The sequence below is a fragment of the Pinus tabuliformis genome, chromosome 3_1 (assembly GCF_031772625.1).
Source record: "Pinus tabuliformis cultivar Carrire ecotype Pingquan chromosome 3_1, CPIR1, whole genome shotgun sequence".
In the NCBI taxonomy this organism is placed as follows: Eukaryota; Viridiplantae; Streptophyta; class Pinopsida; order Pinales; family Pinaceae; genus Pinus; species Pinus tabuliformis.
Window position 1 is genome coordinate 700,131,977 of NC_142301.1, and position 4,767 is coordinate 700,136,743.

Below are 4,767 nucleotides of genomic sequence, written 5' to 3' on the forward strand. Positions count from 1 at the left end.
GTCATAGATTGGTCATTTATAAAAACCGTGATGGAAAATGTTGGTATTGCATCCCTTCTACGAGAAATCCAAATCACCCTCCCATCTTTTTAGTGATACTCATTCAAGCATATATTCAGGGAACTTAACCACAAGATGAATGAATAATCAAAATAAGCTCTTCAATTATAACCTAGTTCTTTTGGTTTTTACGAGTACTAAACTAGCCACGATATGGATGCAATGTAATTCTTTTTCTAATTCTCTTCAATTGCACATCTCATGATTTCTCTTAGATTTGTTAGCGACCCCATTTCAAATTTATAGATAACTTGCCTTGTTACAATCTTGGTTTTTTATATAGTATTAAATGATAATCACATTGTAGTTGTAATTTTCTTTAATAAGCTATAAAGAGATAGAAAAAGGTATATATAAAATCTATAAGCTATAGGATAATTCATTGTTTTATATATATATATATAATTTTTAATTATTTTTTATTTCAAAGATTTTAAGATTTATTTTTGTTTTTTCAAAATTAATTTGTAAAATACATTTATAAGTATAAAATATTTATTTATAGACTCTTTTTTTTTGAACTTTCTTTATGGTGGAGTGTGAATTTTATATTTAAAGATAAAGTAAATTGTTAATTTTATGTTGGATAAAAAGTTATGACGAATATTTATGAGTGGAGTTGATGCATAGCATAATACTAAGTACTCTAAAAAGGTTAGTTTGAGTTGGAAAAATGATGTGCATCTAAGAATTTCAGTGTAGGATCACTTCATTTAGCTTTTTGATTGTTAGTTAGAGATTATTTAAAAGTGAGATGAACATAATTAAATTGATTTGGAAATTTGTATTAAATTAATAAAAATAAGTGTATTGGATTTATTTCTGGTCTTTATGAAAAAGGGAGTATGTGAGTTAGAATAAAATGTTCCATATTGTGACAGAATGGTTCTGAGAGTTTGGAAATGGTTTGGGAGTTGCTAGCATAAGAAATCAAGCGTTAGGGGATGAGCTTTTACAAGTGGGAGCTTGTATAAGATCCCTCTTTGTTGAGAGCTTCCACATCTTCCTTGTTAAGTAAGGAGAAACAACCATATATTCCTAAGTCTGTAGGCACATAAATCACTGATTTTTTATATGTTAAACACTTAGGTAAAAACATTAAAAATAACATATAAATAAACCCCCACTCTCATGGATGATACATAATTCATTTCATTTAGTGTTTTTGATGAGTCAAGTCATGTGATTGAGTCCTTGTTGATTGTGAGAGAATTGTTGTTGCATAGGTACCAACCTTCAAGAGCCACCAAGCTTTGAAAAGAGTTTAGATAACCTATTGATATTCCAACCACTAGGTCGCTAAATTTTGATGGAACAACTAGATCATTAATTATAGAAGTATTCACCTTTCCTTGTTGTGGTTATTGTCCTAAAATAAAAAGCATTCAATAATATAAATGCTTTCCATGGAGTGATTGATACTAAAGCAATGGGCAAGCCTCAAGCGAAAGATTCGACTTGAAATGATGAGTATTCCTCCAATTTTACCTACTTGGGATAGATATGCTTTGAAGCATAAGTGAGAGAAATGGATTGGGGGCTCTCCTTTGAATCTATAAATGCATTGTAGGGGAGAGACCTACCTCTTAAATTATTTGGGGAACTACAAGCACTATTAAATAGATGAGATACATTTGTATTTGATTTTACTTGTAATTAATATTTCATGGATGAAGGTTCACATCTAAATAAATTAGCATAAAACCTCTTCCAAGTAAAAAATAATATCGGAAGGCATAAGGATGACTTCCAAATTCTCTTTCCCTTAATCTAGCAAAAAAGACATCACAAAAAATAAAATTGTTTATAAAATATAATTCAATTATTAATGCAAAATAATAATCCATCAAATATAATAGAATATGAAAAACTCTATTTTAAATTTTAATCAATTAATATTACTTAAGCCAATATTTAGTAAAAAAATTTAATGTATTATAAAGATTTTTATTAATCAAACATATCATAAAAACTTAACATTTAAAACTACTTCCAATTTATCTTTAATAAATTACTTTAAATTAACTCTAATTTACATCTTCAAAATTATAATACTTATTATTTTTATATATATTTATCAAAACAAAATAGATAATAAATATACATTTCACACGAACTTTTTATTATAAATCACACAGCTTTTCTCTCAAACACACTTCTCATTTTTCCACTCTTCCCGTGCATATATCCTTTTATATCTTTATATGAAAATCACACTTGTCATTTTTCCACTCTTCCCATGCATATATCCTTTTATATCTTTATATGACAATCATTCTTAAAATGAAAACCAAGAAAAAGCAACCACCATCAACCCTTTACGAAAAAGCATTAAGCAAGTATTGTTAGACCAGAGCATACATAACACACAGCGGATTTATACTCAGAGACAGACAAATGGAGAAACAACAAGATTACTCAATCAGAAACAGCGGAATAGATCAAACCATGACTGGAGAACATAAATCACTTTGCATTACATAACAAGCTTGGGCCTTGGCCTGCTTTCCTTGGCCAGAGAAATCACAAATTATAGAGGCAGAAGAAGGATCTAGAATCATGTGTGTGATTCAGATGGAGATCTGGAATGATCTAGAAACTAATGGCGGTGTAGAAAGATCTAGAATCCTGGAGATCTAGAAAGATCTAATCTAGAATCCTCCATGAATTTGGCTTCACATTTAACATTCTCCCACTTGAAGCCAAATAAGAGTCATCAAGTCACACCGAGTCCTACCATGCCTCTACATAACTTATGTTTATTTCATGGTAGAATCTTAGTGAGCATATCAGTAGGGTTCCTATCTGTATGGATCTTTTCCAAGGATAACTGTTCTTCCTCCAACACATGTCGGATCCAATGGTACTTTAAGTCAATGTGCTTGGTTTTTGAATGAAATTCTGGGTTTTTCGCCAAGTGAATGGCACTCTTACTATCACAATATAACACATACTTGTCCTGCTTTATTCCTATCTCTCCTAGGAATCGTTGCATCCACAACATCTCTTTACAAGCTTCTGTTGCAGCTATGTACTCTGCTTCTGTTGTAGAGAGGGCCACTATTCTTTGTAGCCTGACACCCATGATATCGCTGCACCTGAAAATGTATACAAATAACCTGTAGTGGACTTTCTGGTATCCATATCTCTAGTGATATCTGCATCTGTAAATCCTTCAAGCACAGTCTCATCATGACCAAAACATAAACAATAATGACTAGTACCGTTGAGATACCTTAAAATCCATTTTACTGCTTGCCAATGTTGTTTGCTTGGATTGGTAAGCAACCTGCTCACTACTCCCACTGAATATGCAATGTCTGGTCATGTGCATACCATGGCATACATTAAGCTACCAACTGCTGAAGCATAAGGAATTCTGCTCATCTCTTCTTTCTCTTTGTCATTACTAGGACATAATTCAGTACTCAGCTTGAAGTGGGCTGCAAGGGGTGTACCAACTGGCTTGGCATCCTTCATATTAAACCTGTCAAGCACCTTCTTGATATATTTTTCTTGTGATAGCCACAACCTTTTGTTTTTCCTATCACACATAATCTGCATGCCCAATATCTGTTATGTTGGTCCCAAATCCTTCATTGCAAATTTGCTACCCAAATCTTTCTTCAACCTATTGATCTTATTCTTATCATTCCTAACAATCAACATTTCATCCACATATAACAATAATATGATATACTTTCCTTGATCATACCTCTTGATATAGACACAATGGTCAGCTTCGAACCTCTTAAAACCATGTTCCAACATGAATGAATCAAATTTCTTGTACCATTTTCGAGGTGCCTGTTTCAACCCATAGAGACTCTTCTTCAACCGACAAGCAAGGCCTTCTTTGCCTTTTTCTATGAAGCCTTCTGGCTGCTCCATATAAATTTCTTCCTCCAATTCACTATGAAGGAAAGCAGTTTTTACATCTAACTGTTCACAATCTAGGTCTAAAGCAGCAACTAGACCAAGATTGACTCTAATGGATGACATTTTAACAACAGGTGAGAAAATTTTAGTGAAGTCAATACCTTCCTTTTGGGCAAAACGTTTCACCATCAGTCTTGCTTTATACCTCTCCTTCTTTTCGTCACCTTCATGCTTAATCATGTACACCCATTTGTTTTGTAGAGCCTTTCTACCTTTTGGGAGGTTTACCAACTCCCAAGTTTTATTTTCCTGCAAAGAGTTCATTTCTTCTTCCATTACTTTCTTTCATTCTTTACTGTGCTCGACTTTACAAGCTTCTTGAAAACAATTAGGTTCACCTTCATCAGTCAACAAAATATAGTTTGAAGGAGGATACCTTTGTGAAGGCTTATGAGGCCTAGAAGATCTGCGAACCAACTGTTGTGGTGCATTATCAAGTTGAATCCCCTGTAAAGGTTCCTGCAAGATTCCTTCTTCTTGTTGTTCAATATTTTCCACTTGTTGTTCTTCATGCTCCTAATTTGCTATTCATTTTCTTGTATTGGTGGTATGTTTTCCTGCTACTCTTCAAACCTGTCAATAACCTTCTTGACCTCAAACTCACCTACAGTCCTCTTGAACATTTCTGGCTCATTAAATATAACATCCCTGCTTCTAATAATTTTATGTTTGACTGGATCCCATAGACGATAACCAAGATCTTCATCCGCATATCCCAAAAAAATGCATTTCGTAGATTTATTATCTAGCTTAGTTCTATTTTCTTTG